Source organism: Talpa occidentalis, unplaced genomic scaffold (assembly GCF_014898055.3).
Source record: "Talpa occidentalis isolate TD23 unplaced genomic scaffold, MPIMG_talOcc4v2.1 talOcc4.4, whole genome shotgun sequence".
Taxonomy (NCBI): domain Eukaryota; kingdom Metazoa; phylum Chordata; class Mammalia; order Eulipotyphla; family Talpidae; genus Talpa; species Talpa occidentalis.
In genome coordinates this window covers 50,707,573-50,735,429 of record NW_023604295.1, presented here as the reverse complement: position 1 = coordinate 50,735,429, position 27,857 = coordinate 50,707,573, and the positions used below count along the sequence as shown (strand labels likewise).

The 27,857-nt window shown below is 34.1% G+C and overlaps 1 protein-coding gene across 31 annotated transcripts in view; it reads right to left on the bottom strand.

Moving 5' to 3' along the window:
* Positions 1-27,857, bottom strand: part of ZBTB20 (zinc finger and BTB domain containing 20) — a 775,686-nt gene that overhangs the window by 553,210 nt on the left and 194,619 nt on the right. For 2 of the 31 annotated variants that reach the window (XM_054700556.1, XM_054700563.1), the window contains exon 5: positions 17,136-17,196. The exons of 28 other annotated variants lie outside the window; for them this stretch is intronic. The gene's annotated coding sequence lies outside the window, so the exon portion shown is untranslated. Of the gene's footprint in view, positions 1-46; positions 1,344-17,135; positions 17,197-27,857 lie in introns of all 31 variants that reach the window. One more of the 31 variants, XM_054700560.1, reaches the window with a different exon arrangement.

The window sequence follows — 27,857 nt, the reverse complement described above, 5'->3', positions numbered from 1 at the left end:
TGACTTCAAAAGAAGTTCACTTAGGAAGTAAGTAAGAGAGCCTTACTCTGGGACTCAGTGAACATGTGTTTGTTTCTCCCATCATCTCAGCTAAAAACCAAGGAAGCTGCAACAGCTGGGAAAAGAAGGAAAAGCAAATTTGATTTTTAAAGAAAATAGAAAATAAAAGCAATTTGTCTAATTCCAAATGTGTGGCATCTATGCTGATTTCTCTCAAGGAAATATGCTCATCATCACCAAAATCCCCAGAGTAACCACAGCTGACACACTTCTCAGCATTAGAGCACTAGGCAACTGGCAATAAGGTCCGCTTCTTTCCCTAGCATATGAAAAGCCAGGCACTCCTCAAACAAAACCAATACAGCTTTTCTCGACTCTCCAGCTGCCGTCATGTCTCCTGGGTATAGCATTTATTTCTGTGCAATGGGAAGCTCATGAGTAAATCTATTTCACCCAAAGCAGCAAAACCAATACAATGAATTCTTATATTCTACTGGCAGCAGTGACTGAAGAACCTACCCTCAGTGTACAATCAAATGTTGCTGCTACTGATATACACATTATAATTGTACAAAGGTCTGAGGAGTGCTGTCAATAAACAGAAAAGTAAGTCCTCTAAAGAATATCTAAACATGCAAATGAATGCAAATATAAGCCCTAGAACATACACAGGATCTTTGTTTATACCAGTTGCACATGATCAATGGAAGAGGACATTCAAAACATTTCTTAATAAACAAATTGTCATCTTGTATTAGTGTATACAAATAAAATTCTTCCAAGTATTTTTTTCATAATAAAATGTGTATGGATTGGTTTGATTATTTTTCACTCTTATCATGGGGAAAAAACCCCATCTGACTTTAGGTGTTTCCTCTTAAGTGACAGCAGGAAACCAAGTTTCAAAGACTACATTTTAATAACAAATGCTTCCATTTATATTGTTATTAAAAAACAAGTCTATTTCCTTATATACACTCTATGCAAGTATTTCTACTTTTCTTACAATAAACTACATTAGTGTTATTAGCAATATTTATTCCTGATGGCCACAACTTTCTAATCTTTGTATACTCATATGCTTACTGTTACATAATCCAGGGGAAATTTCCTTTTTGAAAAATAACAAAATAAGTACAGATTTATGAAGCTGTATCTGTCTTTTAAAGTCAAAAGTAAAAATGAAAGAAAGCTTCCAAAATGGTCATTAGAAAATGTATAAAATCTACCTTATAAAAAGTGCATTATGTCACGGAGTGTTCACACAGTCCTTCAATTCCAGTCCTTGGCTAACATCAAGTTCCCAAGTGCACCCCGCATATATCAGTGTTTGTTGGTCAATCCTACAGAGAGTAATTTAATGACTCAATAGTTACCCTGGTTGAACTTTAATTCTTAAATAACAACATTGACCAATAGTGCTTTATTGGAAAATGTTTACTTGCTAACATTTCTTACAGGAATCTTGATTAATCAGTTATCTAATCCTCCAAAGATTATTCTAAATCATAATAACCCCTGAAAAGTAGAGTTCTTTCTTCTGAACCTAAACATGAATTTGGAGTAGTTAACATGAATTTGATTTGCTGATCTGACCCCCAACAATTAAAAACACATGAATTAAAATCAGCCTATATGTGAAATTCACTACAAAATCAGGCCAAGTTGAGGGGCCAACACGCCATCTGGTATGAATCATACCATACATACTGGTTGGCCACCATCCTTCTACTCTTATATTTTTCTGATGTAAGTTTAATATCAAAAACAACTGATATACAGAGAATAAATCACAAAAAAATTCTACAGAATATTTATGAAACACTGGGACATTTCTGAGCTACTACTTCATGGTGCTGTATTGGTTCTGGTGATGGAAATAAAGGAAAAGGTTTGTGTCCAAATGATGAGCATTTCTGAATCAAAGAAATATCTAGCAAGCAGAAAAGCCTACAAAAGCAACTTGAAATTTTACTCAGCTTTTTGTGAAAATACCAAAATACCAAAAATATCAGAACCTCTTCTTTTCTGTGTCTTGGCCACACTGAATAGGGACAGCAACTGTGCCTCAAATTTTCTCTATACTAATCTTTCACTTCCCATCCATCCCTCATAAGTACCCCCCCCTCACTTTTATTTAATTCTCTGTTCTTCTTTCTCTAGTAAATTTCCAGCACTTTGTGAAGATCCTTCCACCCACTTCAGGCCATGGTTGCTTTCCAGTTCTGATTCTCATTCTTCAGACTCTACTAAAGTCCTAATACCTATCTGGCATTAACAGAGAACTGAAAATAATTCTCTTCCATAGAGAAGAAGGGGAGAGCTATGAACACTTACACAAAAACATCTTTTCAGACCTCAAAGCTTTGCAAATTACTGGCCATTGCTCTCTGATTATTCCCCTGTGTATCTCCCCTCCCGTCTTATAGTTTGGTCAGCTATAAATTAAAGGAGCTAACTTTTAACATACAAGGTAGAGAAATTAGGGTATTCCAACAGTCTATGTCCATCCCCCAAATGTAAAAATCTGCTAAATTCATTTTTCAGTATCTCTGCTTTCCTGAATAGTTTGACCATAATCTGACATTTACTTTTAAAGGTCCTTTCCACCTCTTCTGGTCAGAACAATATTGTTTGTATTCATTTTCCTTTTCTTCTCAAATATCCTGCCAGTGACTTAGGCTAAATGTTTTACTTATAAACAACTGGTCTTTCTCATTAAAAAAGCCAAATCCTCTTTAACTTCTGAGATCCAAAGCAACCAAAGTAAGGGTTCTCTTCAATTATAATCACTAAAACTGACATAAATATGTGTAACTGAGAGGAGGTAGCAAGTGATATTAAAGTATATTTATTTCAGGAAGATAAAATGAATTATTTTAAGATCATAAAGCAACTGTGAAGTAGAATGTGGTCTCAGATTTGGGTCTTCTTTCAGATATGATCCCTTATTGTCTCTTTGTCTATATTCACTGGTTGTTCAAACATTTCTTTCTTCACAGGAAAAGATAATGTTCTTTGTACTAATGTCCTTCTGTACCTATTTTTACAACACAATGTTCTCTTTAACACAAACATACATTTATTTTATAAAGCTAGAACTATTCAAACAAGACTCTAAACAGCTCATAGGGTCTACAATACACTCCCAATCTACCTATTTAACCTTCCTGCCATTTGCTCCCTGTTTTCTAGCTACCAACCATTTGTACACAAGACCTCTTATTTCTCCTTAAATTCATTTTGCCATGCCTTTTCCTTCTAGGATAAAAAAAAAGTACTGTTTTAAATGTCAAATTCAAACCTTATTTGCTCTAGGTATCTTCCCAATATCTGCTCCAAGAAGTTTTCAACATTTCTACTTCCACATCCCTTGCCCCATCAGCAAACCATATATTTGCTACTACAAATTTTGCTCCTTACAGATTGTGGAATTCTTATTGGTAGAACACTTGGTAATTTTTTGGAGTATGTGGATTAAAGACACTACCTTTACTCTCAAGAAGTTTATAGTACAGTTAGGAGGTCAAAACATAACCAATCATAATTCAGCTCTGAACAAGGGAGCTTAATTTTGTATATTTGACTTGAAATTATAGATGTGCATATTTTTTGTTTTATTCAATCCTATACTACATATGCTGAATACAGTACTCAAATTGACTCAATATAAGTAGGGAAGTGGTCAACGTCCATAAGAAGTAGAACAAGGAGAAATAAACTATAAAGATGTAATGGGAGAAAATATTGAGTTTAATTGAAGTACAGGCTTAATGCAGGAATAAGCAACTTGGGGAAAGGAAGTTGAATTAATTGAAGATATTTTTGGTAGCAAGAGCCAGAAAGGCTACAGTTGCCAGAAATGAAAAAGGGACTGACTGTGGAGCAAAGCTATGCTCCAGTATACCACTGGGCATTGAGTTCAGTGATTTATATAGTTTATTTGCACCAATACTCATATCCATCCAGTGAGGTAGGAACTATGTGGAAACAGAGCTCAAAGCAGTTACAACTTGCTCATTTAGTAACTGGATTAGCTAGAATTCAAACCCAAGTTTGATTCCAAATTCCACCTTTCCCCCCTTTCGTACATTCAATTTTGGTCTAAATCCAAAGAGGTTGTGTCCAATAGAATTAGCCAAAAATTACTTTATTTCTTCAAAGATCAAAGTCTAAGAAAGGCTTTGTATGATCCTAAGGCTTTTTACATGGTAATAAAGAATACATTCATTTTTACAGTATACTTACTAAATAAAGAAAATATTTTAATAGATTCTGACACAGAATATTTCAGATGGCAGTATCCTGGACATGCTCCTCTTCAACCTCTTATTTTGCAAATATTGAATACACTGAGGCCAACTAGTTGAATCACACATTCTATTAGGAGAGAAGTTTTGAGGAGATATAAAGCACAAAATCTTTCTTCCTAAGGCTGATGATCATGAGAAAGAAACCCTCTCATTTATGCAAGTAAGTTTCTATAATTTCAGGTATCTTGTCTTTTTTGATTAATTCTATCCCCATTATCTAGGACAGTAAATGGTACTGTTATTAACACATAGTATACACTTTGTAAAAGGAGATGCCCCATAATATTTGCTTCATAAAGGGAATACATCTAACTAATATGACCAGCCTCCTGATTGACTGCACACTTGCACCCATAACACATACACCCCCATTCATCCTTTCATGAAACATTATTTTTACTCCAAAACTTGCCAGGAACATTTTAAATGCTTTAAATAACAAGGTCTTTGGCTTCAAATGCCATCATCAGGAATCAAGAATTTAGTATACCATCAATGAATGAAATGTGCAAGTTGCCCTTTGGATAGAATCAATATTTTTTCAAACCTATGAGGAAATTACTCAAAGGATATTGATAAATAAAGTAATAATATGAAAATCTCATCCTATCAAGGGGGTGGGGAACACAGAAGCAGTATTTCATTTCTAAAACCATGTTCCCATGAAGCTGAGCAGAAGGACTGCTTATAACAGAATTTTCCAGCCAAATTCTCGAAGGGCCCCCAACAGGCTTTCTCAATTTGTGGGCACTGTCCTCTAAAACTATTCCTTTCCAGACTCTCCTTGGAAACCAAAGATTTGTGTCATTCTTTTCATATTTTAAAATGAAACTGGTCTTGTTTAGAGAAAAAAATGAAATCTGAAAGTCTGTCTTTATTCCAAGTACCAATGCTATCTGGACAAATATTTTATTAATATGCCCTATTCTGAAGATATCACCAATGATTTTGCCTCTGCAGCATTCTAACCATTAGTTGGACATTTCCAGAAATCAAACTTGCTATAGGCATTTGTGAAGATGAGTTTTGCTTAGACAAAGACATAAAAATGGAAGATAAATAAACATTCTGTTTGTTATAGAGTTACAAAAAGGGGTGCGAACTCTCCTTTTTATAAATGGCTCATAAATCTCTTGCTCAAATTCTAGAGTAAAGGAAAGTCATATGGATTGAAAACAGTCTTCAAATGAATATTCACTTAGTAATGCTTTCTGTTTTTTGAATACATTCAAACAAGTAGGTATTGCAGCATTTCAATGATAGCTTATCAAACCACAAAACAGAACAGGAGGACCAAATAAAAAAAGGCATTCTTGAGGTTGAGGTGAGGGGCATCATGGCCATTATTCTATAAAGATATATGAACATATCACTATATACCCATCTTCACAGGAAGTCACCCAGCTTACTAAGCACAGCCCTGCAAGTTAATATTAAAATTCAATTTGATTTCAGCAGCAACAAAGCTGATCCAACTAGGAACTATTACATAAAACCCTTATTGTCATATCTGTCATCAGCACTCTCAATAGAGACCACTACCAGCACCAAGAAGCCCTCAGTTCACCTCAGGAAACATACCGACAACCATCCCAATAACAAGACAGTGGTGAGATGGCCCTGTTTATTTTATCAGAATGGCACTCCCTTAATTTTTCAATTCTCTTTATTGATGTCCTCTTTCATGTATAGGTCTATTAGATTCTACTTCCTCTACTGTCCTCCCAGGAATTGGTGCTTGCCAACTACAATAAGTTGTTTTGACAACTTGTCTAGCTATACAATACTCTGTTTCTTTCCCTCTGCAGTCTTTTTGGCTTCAAATGAGTGCCTTCAAAATATAGCAAAGACTATCCAACCAAACTATGCAACAGGGGGAAAAACAGCTTTCTATGCGTAAGCACTGTCCTGCCAAAACCACAATCTTTCTTGTGCTCATAGTTCTCTTTCTTTTCCTCTTAATTTTTATGGATAAATCCCCTTGCTATCTTGTCTACTCCTATCTTAATAAGGAATGACTGCCGTGACTACCCCCATCTAGCTACGCCATTCACCGCCAGCACCTCTGCTCTCCTCGTGTGCTTCAAGAAGAACTGATTAGCACTTTGCATAATTAACCTGATTAGCACTGTGCATAATCAAACTGATTAGCACTTTGCATAATTAAAAAGAAATAATAATAATAACAATAATAAGCACTAAGTAATATCAAAAGCTGTTAGTCCCACAGCCCTTTGGTTACCTCCAAGATGAGTTCAGTGCAGCATATTTTGCACCTTCACATTGAAATCTTTAACTCAAAAGTCAGGATAATAAATTAAGATGCTTTCAATCCCTATACCCATTATGATTTTTGTATCCATATCAGTTATCAAAACAATCAGTTCTTTCCCATGCATGTCCCCTTCACTTTTAGTCTTGCATATTTTACCCATTTAAAGTGGAGAAAATGTGGACATACCACTAAATCAAAAGAAAATATTTTGATACAATTAGAACCCAGAGCTATGCAACTTCTATGGCTATATAACTCTTTTGTGCATTGTTTCTGGGTTACAAGGAAGTGTATGAAAAGAACTGGACAAAATGTCAGGAAACCTGGCTCTGACATTCACTGTGTGACCTTGGCTAAGTCATTTAGTTTCTCAGAACTTCAATTGCCTTACCTGTAAAATGGAAAAAGCAATGCCAATGTTGAAGGCTACTGCTGTTGTAACAATAAAATAAAAATAGTAATGTAGTAGGCAGCTACTTAGTAACTATAAGGCACTATACATATATGAGGTATCCCATTCTAGGTCCCTAAACCTCTTGTACTCTAAATGTTATTCCATACCATGGACAACTTTGCACATTATGAATAATAACAAAATTATATTTTAATACCCTAGAATTAAATAATTATAAAGTCCTTTTGCATACTTTTCCTTATTTCCTAATCAATGGCTGAGTATGATTAAAATTTTGACTTGGAGTTATAATTTACCATAGTCATTATTGTATCGATCACAGCCCTCATTTGTGTTTCCACGGAGATTAAAATCAAGCTGTTACTGGAAATTCATAAGAGAATAGAAAAAAATCTAGTACATTTGTACTAACTTGGGACTGAAATACAAAGAATTCTACGACTCTGCTTTTCTCTACCTCAACAGAGCTAACCATTTGTTCCTTACAACTTTCAAGGCTTAAAATCAGTTGTATTTTCCTCCAAGAAACCATGTCAGACATTCTATAATCAGAATTTATCTCTTTTTCCATCACAGTCTCATAGTATTTTATTTGTAACTACTTTGTGTAGTTTGCTGTGTATTAAGTATGTGTATGTTTCATCTAGAAAAGTAGGAGCTGCTAGAGAAAAACTACTGTGCCTACTCATATTTGCCCCACAGTAACGGCCACATGATGAGTACATTTGCTACAGTGAATGAGAAAACTGGACAGCAAAGTAATTTTTTCACTATGCATTTATATGTAACTGCTAAACACAAACCAAAGGAATTGTTTCGCGGTTTGTTGGGGACCGCAAAGGTATTTGATGTTTTGTGACCACTTAACTGACATCTAAAATATTCAGTGCACATGAAATTATCTTTCATTTATTCATTCAATCATTCACTTAATCTTTTCAAAAATAAATGTGGGTGTCTAGGAAGTGGTAGGCATTTTGTGAAATAATGACTACATGGATCAAGTTCAGAAGGAACAGCTGTTTCCTCTAAAGGAGCTTATAGTCTACAAATCTTTTAAGGAGTCTAGAGTAGCCTTTAAGAGTCTGGGGTGGAGTCATGGGGAAGAGGAACCTTAGAGTAGCCAAGATGATCAACTGCAAGATACCCACTATGTAATCACTAAACTATCTGTCTGAGGGAAAGGAACCCAAATAAGCACTCAGTGCTCCTGGGCCAATCATCCATTTTACAATTCATATAATTCAAGAAAGAAAATGCTGCTGTGGAGATTATTCAAGTCCAAATGTTCCTAGTGAAGGTGCTTCCAGTAATTCTGGGAAAGAAGCCAACCCCCTAGTTTTATATGTAAATATTTTTAAAACACACACATATATATAAGCACAATGGAAAGGTCAGGAAGACGTAAGTCTTTTAAAAATCTATTTTAATAATTTTTTTCTATAACTGTCCACAAAAGTTTGGTTTTTTTTGTAGCCTTACATTTTCTTTTACACAATACACCTGCTTTTTCCCCCTAAACTAAATATTTCTTCCATCTAATGACTCTCTTTATTAGACAGCATCTAATTTGCATACATTTACATACAATTTAACTGCTAGCTTGTGAGAACAAAGAAATGGCTCTGTATTGTACTGAAGGACAATACTCAGTAAAGGAAGGCATAAAAACCAACTAGCTCTGGTGACTGTGTAAGCTCTTTGTTTCAGATATACCAGGCTCTCTCTCTTTATTTTAATATACCAGTTAAAAAGGGCAAAAATTATTTCATCAAATAATGAAAGAAAGATAGAGCACTACTTTGTTTAACTGCCCACTTCCTCCCCAGTCTGGTTACTACAATTCAGGGGTTTAAGTTCCCTAAATCTACTATAATTTCCTTTATTAGATTTGATAGATTCAGTACCTTCACATATTTTTGTTTCAATTCTTATTTCTAAAACAACCTGGGATTCCACTGTGATAAAGGACTGTTCCGATGCTGTTTTGTGCTGCAACCCACCTCGTTCCCTGAGCAGACAGGGTGGAATGGGGCTTACTGTTCTCCAGTGAACAATGCATACCCTTACCCTTAACCTTAGCAAGTTAATAGATTTACTGAGACTTCAGGTCTTTGTCACATGAACCAGCTCATCAAAAGAAATGGTTTTCTGTATCCACTGAGAAGTAGATGGGAAAGGAAAACTTGCACATAAGGAGAGAGGGAGGAAAAAGAGAAGTTAGGGGTAAAAGAGTACTTGAGTCAACTGTTTCTCCACTTAGCAATGCCATCCCTTTGTAAGTCTCCAAACCTGGAAGTCTCTTGAGAGATTGAAATGGCGTGCGTGCACGCGTGCGCGCGCACACACACACACACACACACACACACACACACAAACACACAAAGTGAAAACCAGGGACCCGCTATTCTTGTTTGAAAATGAATTCACATACTTTGTGACACGGGGTAAGTCACTATGACTTCTCTCTGTACCTCTCATCCTGATGCATAGAGAGGGAGATTATGAAAAGCAATCTTGAAGAGTTTGTTCAGTGTTTTGTAAATATTAACTATTGAAAACACACGAAATAAGTAATAAAGCTGCGGTCACAAGCAAGTGAAAATAAACATTAGAAGGATTCAAGTTTCTGAAATGCCAAGTGTAAAATATCACAAAAAATTTAATACAGTATACAAAATTACTTCAAAATTGTAACAAGAGATACATATATAAGGCTGATATGAGGACAAACTGAAAAACATAAATCACATGTGAACTGACCCACAGACTGTATGGAAATATCATGCCTGTCTGGGTACTGAATGGTCCTGCAAGATTCATTTTCTTGGAAATATATTTGATATCATTAATCTGGTTTGTTTTCTGAGCCTGATAATGCAGACTTGCAATTTTAATGACCAAAAGAGGTGTGAACTTGTCAGTGATAAGTGAAGAAATTCTACCACTCTGTGGGGCTGCGTAATGCCCACATGATTTGGAATCTTCAACAGCCCAACAGATTGCACAATTTCTACCAGCGATCTTGAAGCATGTCTGATTTTCCACCTGGTGAGAAGAAGCCTGAGTTAGAGACTTGTATTAATGCTGGAGTGCTGGCATAGCCCAAGTCTGCCAACTTAACCTACAAGCAATTATGAATAATGATCAGAAATAGCACTTAAAATTATTAGACACTGTACTTTTGAAAACTCTTAGGTAGTGACTAGAGTCTAGTGACTAGAATGAGTAGGCAGGAAGGTCACTGACCCTTAAAAAAATCATGCTTAGTTTAAACATCCATAAATTCCAGGGACACTGACTCCAACCTCCATACTGCTTGTTCCACGAGAGACAATCACCTTGTGACTAATTGTCGGTAAGTTCTGCTGTTCTTTCAGACTGTCAGTAAATTTTGCATGAAAGTTCTAAGGCTTATTAGATTTCTCTGTTAATGTAAATTTGAGACAGTGTGATTGTTAAGCCATGGACTATTATATACTGGAACCCAGCACCAGACCTATTTTCTACACTCTAACATTAAATTATCCTTGTTTGTTTGTAAAGCATCTCTTAACACTAACTCAGCCAACATCACCTGTGCTGGGGGTGGTTAAGATCCACCTCCCCAAAACATGTTACCACGGTGACAAAGTAGTGACCTAATTTGCACACACCTGCTGGGTTAATTGGGCCAAAATGAAAGATGATATATATGCTCAAAATCCAAAACTGATTTTTTTCCCTCAAAATCAAATATTTGATTTTTTTAAATTAGCAGTTTCTAAAGCTAAGTAACATACTCCAGGTGTGCATTTGCCAGTTAATATACCCTGAATGTTTCATGACACTTGAGGAGCAAAATATGTTGGAGTGATGAATACAAATCTTTTATGTATTTTCTGTGTGTAATGATTAGTATGAATAAGTGGTCTCAATCACTGAATACATGGGGTGTGCCTAGAGGGTCAGGCCACTGCCTGAAAGCAAACAGGGACATTTCAACCTTGCCAAGTTAACGTGAAGAGTCTGAATCTCATGTTCGCTTTGGAGAAGGCAGCTCTGAAGAGCTTATGGCTGCCTGCCTCATCTCTTAAATAAAAACCTTTCCTCTGTTTCACTTCTTCCCATCTCTTTGTACTAATCCTTCCCAGACCACTGAGAACTTTTTGATGAGCCATGTAAAGTTATATTCTAAGAACGAATAAAGAAAGGAACAGACACTTGCAGAAACTGCTGGTAAAACCATAGCACTGTGTAAATCATATAACTAAATGCTTTGAAATCTTGAACACTGCATATATCTTTGACACAGCTTTTCTATTTATAGTAAATTATCATAGGGACACAATCAGGGATGTTCATAAAAATGTTTGCACAATGATATTCAGTTTCATTTTTGTAACACAGAAAAACTGGAAGCAACTTACGTGTCCAAAAATAAGAGACTGACTAAATTATTATAACACATTCACTGAATGGAATACCATATAATCAATAAAAAAAATTACAGCACAGAAAAATTTATTATAGGAACAAATGTTCATAGGAACAAATGTTCTAGTTGAAAAATAAGAATCTACAATCATGTATAAGGGCATAATTCTATGTTTCTGCATGCATACATATATACACACATCATAATGTTAATAATAACTTTTTTCTAAGTAGTAATAGTAACATCAAGGGTGATTTTAGTGTCTTATTTCTGACTTTTTGTTATTCCTAACAGTTTTACCATGATGGTGTATTACCCTAATAATAGAAAAATGAATATTCTATTAAAAATAAAATTATGGGTAGGAAAATTAAATTACACTTCCTCATCCCTCTCCACCACTTATATTTCACATTTCACTTATCTTCACTTCTCTTCTTGTCAATTCCAGTCATAAACATAATAGATATTAAACCTAACAATGTTCTTTTATTGCTAAATATTAAACTTTTCTAACTGAATGGATCCTTTCCTTATTTACAAACTTGCAAAAATGTCAGCCTTCAGAACCCTTCGAGTCTCCAAGCTGCATTGTAAGTTTAGAAAAATCATACAAAGTAATTGCCTTTCAGTAATGATGATGATTGGAAGTGAACTTTTCAAGGTACAAATATTTCTTTCATCACCCTGGCTATTGCATCCAGCTTAAATTACAATGTTCACATTTTTATTTTATTTGTACAGTTATTGGGTCTTACTGTTAAGTAAGTGCTTCTTTTAAGTAAGTAAAATTAACATTACCATATGAACGGGAATTGCTGTTAAATGTATCTCCCTAGGGGTTTGATTTATTCTATGATGCTTTCACTGGTTTAATCATTGCTTAGATTATCAAAATATAATAATTTATTCTCATAAGTAAAAAAAGTTTCTTGGGATTTTCCTGTATCACAAACAAAAGACATCAGTGATTGATAAATAAAGAAAATGTGTCAATTTTGACATTTCAGTTGTTCTCAGTCTAACATTATTTTTTTTAACCTCACTGCTGATCTCTGCTTACTAAAGAGCTTTCAAGACAAAAAAGCGTTTCTTTTATTTCAAGTAAGATAAAATTATTTATTTTTGTTACTGCATATGTGTTAATACTTCTTTATTAAGAAATACAGCAGCACTATGCAGCTATCCGCACTCACTGCAGCATGAGTTTGATCCCTGGCCAGGGAGGTGACCCACATGGTGCAGCAGACCTCTCCTGACTTGCCTGCTGCTCCCCTTAGCAGTGTATTTCAGTCAATCCCTCTGTTCAGTTCCCTACTGTCTCTGCTGAATCCTCTCACCCCCCCACACCTCTGGCTTGTACCCCAGTTCTTATAAATCTTTAAAAAAATAACTTAGGTAATGTTCTATCCATAAAATGAAAACATTAGATAGCTACTAAAATTTACGTAAGAAAATGAAATATAAACACATATTATATATATATATATATGATTTCAACATATGTGGAATATAAGGACAAAGCAAATGAATAAACAAAACAAAACAAAAGAAACTTAAATTTTTAATAACAGAATGGTGAGTACCAGAAGGGAAGGAGGTGTAGTGTACGAGGAATGGGGAGAGGAGGTGGAGTGGATGGTGGTGGATGGTAACTAGAACTCTGGTGATGTGTGTGATGTGGTATATACATTTAATCAAGTGTGAAGCTGTACTCCTGAAACATATACAATGTTATAAATCAATGCTACTACAGTAACTTAATAAATAAAATTACAATAAAAATTAAAAGATAATTGAATAATAAACGGTAGTACAAGTACTAATTTGTAAGTTATAATATTAAGAAAAAAGCACAAAGAACTTGAATATGATTCCATCTCCACTTTCAAAGTATAGGTAAATCAATACATTTCTGTAGACGAATACACTTGAATCTGTTTCTCTCTGGTAATAGTAATATGAATTGGCAAAGATATAATTTTTATTCTATAGCCTTGTGTACCATTTCACTTAAAATTTTTACCATGTGTGTATTTTTAAAGTATTGATGAGAGTAGTGGTAAGTGGTAAAAAGTATACTATATGGAAACAGGGTATTATATTGCTCAATGCTTTATTTTATACTTTTCTAGACCTAGCAGCTTCAGAGTTTCCACTTCCTCATCTATAAAATAATTGAATTGTGCTAAAAAGATAACTGCAAGTTATCTATATCTCTTACAGCTTATATTTTTGTGTCTTAAAAATCCAACAATATAAAATAATTAATATACTAAAATTTTGGATAAGTGAATAAAATAAACAGTATCTTAAATAATATATATACAGTACAAGTCCCCCTGGGTCTCAACAATTAAACTGCCAAAGTACTGAAATATGCCAAACAAGACTGATCAGAAAATATATTTCTTATATATTTTACTGGCAATATCTAACTAATCGCAGCCTGGATATATATTCTCAAATACACAACCTGAAATACACAATATTAAAAGATTTGAAATCTTCTATAGCATCATAGTGCTTGCTTACCAGTTATAAGGAGGACTCCATATATTTTTAATTTGTGGTGTTTGAAGCTTCAGTATAATAATGGTCTTCTTCCATTGCTACTTAATATTTTTGTCATTTGACTAGAATTTTTAAAATCAAAATGTCTCAAATATAGTTTGGAAAAGAATTATGTGGTCATCTAAGCTACGTACTAGAAGTTATGCACTGTGGTATTTTTAAGAAAGAAAATAGTTATTCCTCCATTTCTGGTTTCCAATATTGTAATAAGAACAGAAACATGGGAATTATCTGTGTAAGATTCTATGTTATGAACAGTATTCAATGTTACTCACACAATTTGGATTATAAATTAAATTGTAGATAAAGCCTATCAAAATTTATATTGAGAAGTTTTTAGCTTCTCTAGAGAAAAAAATGTAAACCCTCTCATTTAAAACCTAATGATTTCTGAAATTCTATTTTTGGATGTTTTTCAAATGCTCACAGTAGACTTTTGACTTTCTTTTTTATTTTATACAGTCTCAGTGGGTCATGGCAATACTGTCTTCTGTAATAGCATCAAGTCATGGGAAAACAATAATGCCAAGAACACAGTGTGGATTACATACATTAAATTCTAACAAATCGCATCAATTTCAACAATTTACACCACATGTCCTTTTCTAGTGATGGATAAATATTTAAATTTTCAATCAATTTTTTGGAGAAATGTCTGTTTCAGATTGAAAGTAGAGATGAAAAGAAGAAATTTCCTGGCTTAACTCAACAGTTCTGTGTTAAATCTTAACCTATTTTTGAGATTAATACTTAAACAATTTCAATTGAAAGATATCCAGTTTGGCCTTCCATTTTTATTTTAAAGCTTTTTCTGTATAGGGAAAAAAGACATTACTCCTAGAAAAGATGATTTGCCAAAGGGAGAGAGAAATGATGGCTCAAGAATACCTGTGGGTTCACTACCAGTTTCTGTCGCCAGAGTGGGCAAGGCAATGGAATTTTTAAGGAAACCTAAGTGCAACAATGAATCTATGAATTGAATGAATCTATGAATCTATGAATGAAACAATGAACCCTTCAGATGTGGTCAGACTAACTGACTTTCACAAATAACAAGACTGTAAGATTTTAGGGAGATTGTGGTAAGCATCTTTAATCCATCCCCAAATATGTATGATTGCTTTTCTTGCTATCAGAAAAAAAAAAAAAAGAGTCAACTGGATGTGTCCAAAGCAGATCATCTAATTGTACATTAATAGTTAACACACACACACAGAATATGATCTCCTTACCCCTTTACTCTAGATACACTCACCTTGGGACCACCACTCTGAACAACCCTTGAGAATATGGAGATCAAATTCTCTGTTATTCCAGATATTCCCTTAGCCAGATCATTCATATTCAGCTCCCTGGGTCAAGCATTAATCCCACAGAAGGGTCATCCATGACACGTCCCATACCTCACCCATGGTCATTCTCTATTATATTTTTTTCTGTTGTACTTCCTGAATATCACCAACTGCTTCTAGATGTACCTTACAAATGTATTTGTTAATTTTTTTACTGTATCCTCCCACACTCACTACCACCCCCATCACCATGCTAGTTCCACAAAGTATAGGATATTGATTTTCTTGTTCAGAGTTCCATATGCAATCTAGGCTGGAGCTAGTATGACTTTAACCATGCCGGAAAGAAATCTGTAATGTGGCAAAGCAGTACTTTCCTCTCTTTAGTTATTATAGCAACAGGAATAAGCCAAACTAGAATAGGTTAACTGAATGATTTTGAGTGTAAATCATAATTTTGCAAATTAAAATCACATTTTCACATTTAAATATATTTCAGGGATTATTTAATTTTTAATTTCCATTTATATTTTGTCCTTTTCTCCCCCCTGGCAGAGAAGTCTAATGCTTACGTCTAAATTTTTCTGTCCAATGAGCATACAATCACATACTATCCAGAAGCACACTAGAAGAACTGTAACTTATAGGAAATTTTTAGTAGAGAAAGTCATAATTCATATAATCACTATACTAATCTATTTTTCAAATTCAAATTGTTGGTAAATTGAATATTTCTAAAGAAAACATCTGTAATATCCTATAATCATGGGGCGGAAAGGACCAGCAAATGTTTCCCATTTGTTCCAATTCTTTTAGGAATGACTGCCTCCTCTGTCCACCCTTGCCTTAATGGTAATATACTCTTACAGGAAAAGAAAAACATTTTCAAACATCTTGGACATCAACTTGGGAAAGGCAGAAACAATGGAGGTATTTCAATTGGGGAGAGTTGAGTTTAAATTTTTTCTCAGTCACATACTGGCTACATGAAGTTAGAATTAACCTCTCTGAGCTGAGTCTTGCTTTTCCAATCTGGTCTTGGATACTCATCATTTCCAGTGATCAGTTAATGGATGTGTATCTTTATATGCAGCCAGATTCATACTTATCTAATTAATAAAGACCTTGCCTCTGCTAAGTATAGATTCAATTATTTCATGGTTTCAATAAGCAATCATCTGGCACAATGCTTTTGTCACTCCATAACACTAAATTTCAGGTGCATACTTGGTTACAGTATCTAGACATTAATATGAAAAAAATTCTAAAATTTAATGATTTAGGTAATGATTAAGGTTATCTGAAAGTACTATGAACTATAAAAGTATATTTGGTACCTCGACATAGATGCACAGCAAAACTGGATAACACCAAATTCAGTTTTTAATTTTGCACTGCATCTGCAGAGTAACTATAATCCTGCTGATTACTTACTATATGCCTCAAGTTCATAAGGCAACAAGTATTCTATAAGTGCTGAAAAGATAACCTTTGTCATTTATAGAGGGGAGAAAGAATTAATGTGTGATTATGTAAATAAACCTGCCATAAATATTTCAGAAAAATAAAGTTACTCTCTACAGTAGACTGAAGCATCCCCCCAAATTTCATGTCTATATTGGACCTCAGAATGTTGGGAAATGTAGTCTTAGCAAAATGTAACTAGTGAGGGATCTTGAGATAAAATTATCTTGGATTTAAGGTGAACCCTAAATCCAATGACTGGTATCTTAAAAGAATATGAGACAAAGGGAGGGATAGGTCATGTAAAGAGTAAGGTAGAATATGAGGTTATGCTGTTGAAAGCCAAGGAATCCAGAATCTAGAACAGGCAAGAAAACAGTCTCACCTGGGCCTTCAGAAAGACCGTGCCCTGCAGCACCTTGATTTTGGACTTCTGGCCTCCAGAACTATGAGACAAAAAAATGCTGTTGTTTTACATCACCCAGTTTGTGGTAATTTGTTACAGTAGCCCCAGGACACTGAAATAATCTTAGTCCTCTTTGGACTAAAAAAGTGGAAGACGGTATATCAGTTTGGTAAATATAAATAGTGACCTCAAAGTCCACAATTGATAGAACATCTTCTAATCCCATCTTTTGAAGAAAGCCAGAAACAGGTGGGGGTCATTTTTTAAAAGATAATTATGAGATTTATATTTTTTAAACAATCCAAGTGCCATATTGACATGAATAATTAATAAATACGACGGTACATGATCAATAGTAAAAGCATGATTAAAATCACTTAATGGAAAATAATTTAAATCATTCATTCAATGAAAACTTATTTATGCTATTGAAAAGGTAGATTCAGAAAGTAAATATACCTACTTTGATCAATGGAAATTTGAATATAATGTAAAATGTCAAAATACAGCAGGGAAAATCAATTTTCTTTTCACCGAAGGATTAACCTCTCCTGACACTGGCAAAGACTCTAATAAGTATAGATTGCTTTTCCTGAAACATCAGATCAACATAACTAAAGATTATGTTCAAACTGACTGCTGATTTAAAAAAGAATAATTTCTTAAAAGTAATATTAAATTTAGCAATCTTATTTGCCATACATTGTAAAAGCAACATTTTAGTAAATTTTCAGGTGCCTACTTTTTTTTTGGTTTTAAAATGCTTTTATTTTTTATTTTAATTTTTTATTAATTTTTCACATCATTGTTCATTTTTAAGCAATATTTGCTTTCCCCCACCCCCTCAGGTGTAGTCCCCATAGAATTTCCTTCTCCAATGCACCTGTGCACCATCACCTCGGTCCCCTGTGCTCACAGCTTGCCTACTTTTTTCTGTACAGACCATCATGTATTTAAACTTATTTCAGAAGACCCTAGCTCATCTACCTTTTTTACCTTTACACAGTTGTGATCTATAGTACAGTCTTGTTTTGATATTCTTAAGAAAAAATGAGAATAGCATAGAGCATAAAAAGTTTGAAAACTTTTAATAAAACATAGTTGAGGGATAAAAGATCTATTCACACATTTTCACTCTAAGTATCAGGAATGTATGTATTTAGAAAATTGGATATTATTTTCATATATTCCCACAAAGACCTTCAAAATTATTAAAATGATACATGGAGATATTCATCATTAAACATTACATGTCCAAAGCATAAAAGATGGAAGGAATTAATCACTCTTAGTAACACCAAATATTTACTTTTTCTTCTTCTTTTTTTTATCCCAGGAGATGTGTAATAATCACTATTAGTGAATTAAGTTGCTTGTATAGTTAATAAATTTTGTTAGTCAACCTTTTTGTCACCAAATATTTTAAAGGTGAGAATAAGTGTTTATTACAACTCAGAGATGAAACAATTTATATTTGAATTGTTTCTGAAGCACTGATTTCTAATACTCTAAAGCTTAGAAAGAAGTAGAAATAGAAAACTAAGGTCAGTATAAAAGTTATTTTAGTTATATAAATTAATATTAAATATATAATAAATGAAAGAGAATTGTTTTTGAGAAGCAAATGATTCAATAGTAAATATTAGCAATGGTTAGGTTATAGAATATTTCATAAATTCTTCCTTTTTTTATATAAGCATAATTCTCTATTCAAACTGCATTGGTAAATCTGTAAGAGCCTGAACAAATAACAAAAGGGGTGGAAAAGAAGGCACTATATTGCACACCATGTTAAACATCTTATTACACGGCTTCAGAGTAGGATTATGATGATGGCAGAGGAGGCGAAGGAGGAAGAAGGGAAGTGGAGAAGATAATTTTCCTTTCAAAGTGCTCTGGTATACTGTAACCTCTAATTAACAGATGAGCAAATGGAGCCAACAAAACACATACGAGGTACCCAGTATCTCATGACCAGTAAGTGACAGCACAGAGCTTAATCCAGATCTTGTATCTCTAAACCTCATACTCTTTCCACTATAATAGATTACCTCTTTGTTCCCTGAAATCAGGATTACATAATAAAATTGTTAAATACCATGGTTAAGATAGAAATCCCCCAAATCACTGTTGCTGGTGTCACCATAATTATAAAAATAAAAATTATGTTTTAAGAAATTATTGATGTTATATAAATTTATGGAGGACAAACTCTTCTTAAACACCCCCTGTTTCTTAATATAAAATCTTGGCAATGAGAAGGTGCTCCCAAAACGGTTAGGAGAATTATATATACTGTGAAGGAAAAGAACAAGATCCTGTAGAAGCAAATGAGAGACCTTATTCAGATAGCAGAAGTCAGTGAAGTTCTCTCTGACAAGGTATTTTAAAACAATTAATTATATAATATTTCATGTAGTTTACAGTCTAGCAGAGGAGAAAAACATTAAAATATTGTAATAATTATATAACTGGTTATCTATTTACAACTGAGGTCAGTCAATTCACTATCGTTGAATATACTATTTAATTCCAAAGTTAACTCATTTGTTGATATTACTCCTCAGCTTGAAAATGACCTACTTTCCCTTTATTACTTAAGTCCTGTTTCATGTTTTATCAAAACCTTGCTAGCTTTAGTTCTGTATCTTACCTGTAGCTCACAGAGGTCTCTAACTTACTGAAAAACTTCAACACTTAATTGTTTTTCTAGCAATGGTAAATGGGTTTCATCTTACATCTGACTTCCTTCAATGTTAATGATTGTCCAAATTGTTGTCTTCACGTTCTAGTTCAGTGGCAGAGAGAACCATGATGGCTTAGTGATGTCTTCATGGGCAGTGAAGTGGAAAAAAGGGACATTGTTGGGTCTAGAGAATTTGTTTAACAACAAAGAGTGCCTTTTTTTATAGTGTTCATTTTCCACTAAATTTACAGCACATATTTAATACTGAGTATTTCTATTTTATTTTTAAATTATGCCTCTTCAAGCATACTATAAGTTGTGTGTAGTCAGGGGCCATATATATTTCTCCATGTCCATACTATACAGTCATACTTTACAAAACAGACATCTGCTAATGACTGTCAATATTAAAAGCATCTTAAAAGAACTTTGTAACATAAACTAAAGGTTTAAGTAAACATGTTGTCTTTGTCATCTCCAGTTTCAAATTAAACATTGGGAAGTTGATAATAATTAACAACTATGTACATGTCTGCTGAGTAGTATAGTGAACAAAGATAAGGTAAGCAAGTACTTTTAAATGGATTTAAACATATTTATAGTATTTATAGACATTCCCAATATATATAAAATATATATTATACATATTTATTAAAATTCCTAGATTTTTAATCCTTGTTTTAGCAGAGTGCATCTTCTTCTACATAGTATGTGCTGAAGAAATTCATGTTGGTTAGCCTGGAGTTACATTAGAGAAATATTCCATTTTACATTCCCCCATGCTAAGCAAATGTATTTATCATATTCCATAACAGCTCACAGTTTGTTATACATTAACTGCTCACTCTCTGTGCCAACAAGACTGTGCTGGAACAGCAAATGAATTTGGTGCGTTCATTTAAATGATTCTGCAAACCACAGGCTACCCAGTTGTCTAATGATAAGAGAGCCCCAAAGCCACCTGATCACCATTATACTCTCTTAGTTTTTTGGACTAGCATGGTCAGTACTGTCAGGATATAAATACTGGGAAGAATGAGAAGGAAAAGTTACCTCAGACATAATCATGAAAAGGGGCTTTATTAATTTAGGCACCAGTGATGATGTGGCTAGGTTGGAAGGAGAAAGGGATATAGGATCTGAAGTGCTTTATCTGCTCCAAGACCAATGCTGGTTTTGGCACTTCTCTCACTCTAGTGAGTTGCAAAAAAACAAGCAGGTGCTAGCAATCTGAGAGACCACATGCCAGCTACAGCTGCTTCAAACTGATTCAATTACATCTGCCTGAATAGTCCCAGGACATCAAACAAGTTGAAGAGATCCATAGGTTGCAAGGAGTCCTAGACTATCCTGAGACAACCACCTGCAAATATCCACGTTTGGATATAAGCGATCTTTCTGTACCCAGGTACAGGAAAAAAGACGTGAAAAATGTGATTTTAATCCACCTTAAAAATAAACATTGACTGGAAAGAATACAAAAGACTCCTTTAAATTTTCATGTTCAAAATCTGACAGTAACCAAATTCTTGAGGATACCTTGAAATAGCCCGATTTTGTGAGAACATTTCCCAAATCATCGGGTACAGCACATTTACAGAACATGCTCTTGGGATCCGGACTTCGCTCCAAACCTTGTTTGTACAAAAAGGGGCCAAGCAGCTGGGAAATTCTGGAGTGGAGTGTGTCCTCATTAGTTCCCATCTGCCACCAGAACTCAGCTCATGGCAAGTTTGGCTAAGTCCTGGTGTACTCAGGTCCAAATGTGGGTCAGTTTTAATTACACTATACAGAATTCAGTGTGCAGTTTTTAAATCCTTATTATACAGCACAGAGGAATGGGCAGTTCTCCAGCTAATCAATTTTTTAAAAGTACATATATAAAAATTTTAAACCAGGCTAGACAGACAGTGGGTGGAAAAAAAAGTCTTCTAAAATGAGTACAAGGGTTACTTGAGAATTATTAGTGAAATTGGGTCATGAGTAAGTTCTGCTTTAAAACTTCAAAGTAAGAAATAATTTTACTGGTAAGATAGGAAACTTAAAGTACACAATGCCACAATGCTTCTTGCTCTTTTAGTGTGAATGAAGTAACAAGAGGGTGGACGCTTTCTGGTAAATACCTATAGGAGCACTGGCTTTCATGTAAGTAGATATACTCTATATTTTGTTATTATTCATACCCAGTCCTTTTCAAAGTTTATCACTCATAGGAGGGGTTGTAAAAGAAAATGAAAAAGGTTCACAAACTACCTGTTAAAAGAAAACCAGAGATGAGGGCAAGGAAAGAGGGAAAAGAAAAGCAGAGTAGCCAACCCTATGTATGAGCTGGTTCTCAATGCCAACCACACAAACTGGGGCCAGAATCAACCCATGCAGACTATATTCAGAACCCAACCTACCAAAAGCTTCATCGGGTATAGGGGAGCTAAACTACTAAGGCTTCAAAGATAATGGTCAGCAAAAAAATTGGAAATGAGGATGTAGGCAGTCAACATTGGGCATTTATGAAAAAAGTATAATGCAGCATTTTTGATGGATAAAATGTCATTTTGCTCAAGCTCTAGTGACAAAAAACCCCCAAAATATCCTTAAGCACTCAAAATATTTTGATAGAGTTGATATGAGAAATCCATCAAAAAGGTAATAAGGATTTTTAGGTTGTATAACACAGCAATTAACATTTATTCATTGTATGATCTTGGACAAATTACTTATTCTCTTTGAATATAGGTTTTCTTACCTCTATAATGGGGAAAATAACAATAGATTGATATATGATTTATCAATAACACATATTCAATATAAGGAATATAGAAGTCATTCAATAAATGTTAATTGTTATTAACCCAATGGTTATAAGATGAATTGTGTTTCTCTCAAAAATATATGGTAGAATCCTAATGTGACCTTATTTAGATACATGGTATTTATAGAGGCATTCGAGTCAAAATGAGACAGAGAGAATCCCAATACACAATGAATGGTGACCTTATAGTAAAGGGAAATTTGGACACAGAGGTAGTTTATACCTCGAGAAAAGATGCTATGAACAGACACAGAGAGAAATTAAGCTTGTATTTAAAATGCCTATTGTGTCAGCCAATGTGGAAAGCTATGTGGAGGTTCCTCAGAACACTAAAAATGGATCCACCATATAATCCAGCAACTCCACTCGTAGGAATCCACCCAAAGGACACAAAAACACTAATCTGAAAGAAAACCTGCACTCCTATATTTACTGCGGCACTATTTGCAATAGCCAAGATATAGAAACAACCTACATGCCCCCAAATAGATGAATGGATCAAAAAGTTCCAGCTATCAACATATATTTATCAAGACAAACTCATGCCATTTGTGGCAATTTGAATGGCGCTTGAAGGGATTATGCTAGCCAAAATTAGTCAGAAGGAAAGAGATAAACACTGGATGGTCCCACTTACATACGGAATAGAGAGAAAACAAACAAAAAGTCAAGAAAAAGTCAAAACCAGCAAGCTGACCATGGAACTAAGGCATACAGCAAAGGAAGGGATAGGAGCTGGGGCAAAATAGGGGAGGGATGAACACAAGGGAATAGGGTGATGGTTCATGGATGATTTTTTGGTGGAAGAACTACGGGGACTACAACGATAAAAAAACAAATTTAATTAATAAAAAAATGAATGAAATACCCATTGTATTCTACGTTGTTACAGCAGCTCTAGCAAACTAATACCCAACTAAACAAAATTTCATTATTCATCAATGTTTACCCTGACTCATCATGGTCAAAACTATACATCTGACATTAGTCAAGTCAACTTTACTACTCTGTTAAGTAATTCCATTTAAATCTAGTTTTTACCCCCATATTGTTATTCAGAAAAATGTTGCTGCAATATAAACAGGTTGGTTGAACATAATTTACTGGAATTAAGATCACCTAGTTTTTATTAAAGGTAATTCAAATAAAATTAAATTAAAAATCTAGCCAATTGTTGAGGGAGTTTCATAGGAAGTTATTAAGATATTTACCAGATTAATTTCCTTTAATAAAAAGTTAAAGTCTTATACAGCCACCTATTCATTTTTAACTATGATCATTAAACTTAGGGATGCTTAGATTGTGAAACTTTACCAAGAGAACTACCTTCAGTTCACTACAGTGCATATTAGATGACTTAATTGGCAAGTAAGAGTTCTTCACTATTCCTAAGAGATTGTTTATAAGGGTAACTGACATTCAAAAGAGAGGTGACAGTTGTCAGGAATTGTACTAATAACCCTTCCACTGAAAGGCATGTTTTTTATAATCACCAGACCTTGAAGTGAATGTAGTTATCTCAAGTTTTTCTTTAAACAGTCTTACAGAAATATAAGTGCATAGTAAAAAAAAAGTGGGATCTAACCATCCTGCACTGAGATACTAAGCCACTATCATTCAAGAAAGAACTTTGCCCAAATTAACTTTTTTAATAACTAAATCCCAAACTTCCCCTAAATTCCTGGGCTGTCCATCTTAATAACCTTCATATTTTAACAAAAGAGGAGAGAAGAAAATTAAAATGTAGGAAATATAGTAGATGTCATTCACTAAATAAAGTATTTTATATGTCTAAGCTACTTTAGTTCTCACATTAACCATTAAAAAAGTGGGTGTGGTAACCACCATATCATAAGTAAGAAAACTTGAAGCTTAGTAAAGTTAGACAACCTTGGTGAGGTAAATCACACAGCTACTAATTTGTGGAATTTATATATTTCAGGGCAGGTCATTTGGATTACAAAGTTCTTAAATCCAAACTCAGGCAACAGATTTAGAATCCAGATATCCCAGAAGTACAGCTGGCTTGCAAAATGATTTATTTAAGGTATTCACAGACTTCTTTAAATATCAGAAGCCACACATATAATAGATATCTTGCTAAACCTGACTTAGTTTATTCTTCTTACAAAGAAGTCAATGATGTTCACAAACAGGAATGAAAAGACTTCAATCAAATTATCTGAAATGAATCTTCTTCAGAGAACACTTGAAAGTATTTTAGATTCAGTACAGTGATGATCCATTTTATTATAACTATTCCAGCAACTTTATGTATTCGATTTACTTCCAAGAGATAAGTAATCAACTCTCCAATCAATGGTAGGAAATAAATTAATTCTAATATTTTTCCAAATGTGGTATCTCAGGCTAGACCAAGAGCTCTATCCTGTATCTCTTACCTACCTAGACTCTATAACTTTGTAAAGTATATGATATTTTGTGAGCTTATTTCCTAATCATGTATAAAATAAACATGGCAGATAGATGACCATTATGGTCTCTTCCCATTCTAATGCCATATGATTTGTTTTGTTTTGTTTTTTATTTATATATTTTTTACATCACTGTTCATTTTTAAACAATGTTTGCTTCCCCCGCCCTCAGATGTAGTGCCCATAGAATTTCCCTCATCAATTCATCCGTGCACCATCACCACAGTCCCCAGTGTTCCTCTCTCTTTCCCTCCCTCCCTCTGGTTCCTCTCCCTCCTCCTTCCCTGCAGGAGGATGTCTCTGGTTTACAATTGTCTGTTTGTTTTTGTTTTGTTTTGTTATTTTTGTATAGTTATTATTTTTCCCCCGATGTCTTATTTGGTTCCCCTATATTCCTCCTATAAGTGAAACCATCCGACATTTTTCTTTTTCCTTCCATATGATTTTTAAAATCTCTTTTAAAGCCCTCAAAGAGGAGGTAACAGGATAGAATCTTTAAAAAAAATGTATCTGACAATGCTGAAACCAGATCCCTACTATCTTTCTTTAGTATCTGAGAAATTAAGTGGTGTTCCTGTAATCAGGGAAATGCAAATCAAAACTACAATGAGATACCATCTTACACCAGTGAGAATGGCACATATTAGAAAAACTAGCAACAACAAATGTTGGCGAGGATGTAGAGAAAAAGGAACGCTCCTGCACTGCTGGTGGGAGTGCAAACTGGTCCAACCATCATGGAAAGCTGTGTGAGAGTCCGCAACCTGCCAAAGATGGAGCTGCCATATGATCCAGCAATCCCACTCCTGGATATTTACCCAAAGACACAGAAACATTAATTCAAAAGGGCACCTGCACCCCTATGTTTATAGCAATATTATTTATAATAGCTAAGCTATGGAAACAACCCAAATGCCCCAAAATATCGAGATGACTGGATCAAGAAGGTGTGATTCATATACACAATGGAATATTACTCAGCATTCAAAAAAGATAAACACATGCAGTTTGCAGCAACATGGATAGAACTGGAAGGGATCATGCTCAGCGAAATAAGCCAGAAAGAAAAAGAAAAATACCAGATGGTCTCAACTCATAGCAGGGATTTAGAAAACCTAAACAAGGTACCAAAAAAAAGACTAATTATAATAAAGTAAAAATCAAAATCAACAAGCAACTATAAACCAGAGACATAATACAGGGGCCGGGGGTGGGTGGGGAGTAGGATGAAAACAAGGGGGGGTGGTAATTTTATGGGGAATATAACCCAGATGAAAATGCATGCATTGTGCAAAAATGAAAAATGATGTAAAAATATATTAAATAAATAAATAAAAAGACACTACTAAAAAAAAAAAAAGAAATAAGTGCTGTTGATGGCCAAGATTTATTGAGCACTTGCCTTGTGCCAAGCATGGAATTAACAATTTTACATTTATTGTTTTGTCAGGGGAATATAGTTCAATCTAGCCTGCTAAGGTTCTGGGGAAAAAAGTAATTTCCTTGATATTGACCTCTCACCCACTGTTGTAAATTAAGGTGAAAGAAAACATGTTCCCAGATGAAATGTACTTCCAAACTAACAACATACATGAATATCATCTAACAGTGGGATCAAAATCCCAAGACTAACACAAGATGATCTGATGCTATAGATACTGAATAACTATGTAACCTTATGGACTACCTCATGATACACAAAATGTAACTTAGAAGGACCTATCTAACCTAGATCTTCTGATGCTATAGATACTGAATAATTATGCAGTCTTATGGACTACCTCATGAAATATAAGATGAAATATAAGATGTAACTTCAGAAGGACCTATCTAACCTAGATCTTAATGATCTTGTTGGCACTCTACCTCTACTTGACTTTATCTCTACTTGTTTACAGTTAAAATGAATAATAGAAACCATAGTTATAAACATGTATACAGTAAACAAAAGGCCCATTATTTCTGTTTGCCAAAACAGTAACAGCTTTTTAAAATGATATACTCTTATCTGACTAAACGAAACTCAAAATACAGTTTATTTTTATGTTTTAAGTAGAGAGAGAGAGAAAAAAAGAGACAGAGGAGAAATAGAGAAGCTGTTGGCTCAGAAAACCTATGTAAATAATCACATAACAGAAGATGTGCTTATTTGTATGTGCAAAGTACTTACAAGGTAACTAATACCAATCACTTTCATTGAATGCCTCAATCTTGTGTGTAAAATGGGGATTCTATAATTTTCTCATAGACAGCAAGAATGAATAAAAAATATATTACAAATAGTGATGTAACTCTTGATTACAATGAAAAATCAATTCTTACATACTCATTTCTCATTTTCAATATAGAATTTATCAGTAGTTTCATCTCTGTCTAGTAAGCTTAATAAGAACTAAAGGAAGTCCATCAAGACCCATCAAAAATATATAAATAACAGGTTTCTAGGAATTTCCATCCCTCTGTCCCTAACACAACTCCAGAAATATTTTATTCATGTATGCATTTTTTCAACATGTATTGAAAACCTACTGTGTATAAGATGCTATATTAAGGAGATGTGGGCAATCCTTTCCTATTCCCAAAGAGGTTACTTAAATTCACACTATGGTGATCTGACTTTTAAAAGCATATTTAAATGGTTAAATAAAAAGACACAGTAGGTCTAAAATTCTATTTCACTAAATACTGAAAAAATACTATGTAAATTCTAAATAGTACTAATATTACAAAATACCAAATACTGATGGTACTAAATATTTCAGTATTTAGTA